Source organism: Octopus sinensis, linkage group LG5 (assembly GCF_006345805.1).
Source record: "Octopus sinensis linkage group LG5, ASM634580v1, whole genome shotgun sequence".
In the NCBI taxonomy this organism is placed as follows: domain Eukaryota; kingdom Metazoa; phylum Mollusca; class Cephalopoda; order Octopoda; family Octopodidae; genus Octopus; species Octopus sinensis.
Genome location: NC_043001.1, coordinates 113,234,588 through 113,235,004, shown reverse-complemented (window position 1 = coordinate 113,235,004; position 417 = coordinate 113,234,588).

Here is a 417-nt window from a genome sequence, read left to right as displayed (position 1 = left end):
TTTGTGTTTAGATCGTAGGCGATCTTCTTCTAGCATATTGGATGTTCACTTAGTGGTCATCACTTATTATACGCATGTATATATATACCCCAACTTCTTGACAACCTGTGGTGGTTTATTTACGTATGCGTAACTTAACGGTTTGACAAAAGAGGCCAATAGAATAAGTACCAGGCTTTAAAGAATTAAGTACTGGTGTCAATTTGTTCGACTAAACCTGTCAAGAGAGTGCTCCAGCATGGCTGCAGTCCAATGACGGAAGCAAGTAATAGAAGATAAAATAAGATAATTAACTACTCGGTTGTTTGCTTAATCACTCGGCGGTTAATTAATTAATCAGTGGTGTATCAAAGTCCTTTCCGCCTTTCGCGACCTTATCAAAGTCATACCGTCTCTACTCCAGGAACTGATTCCTTA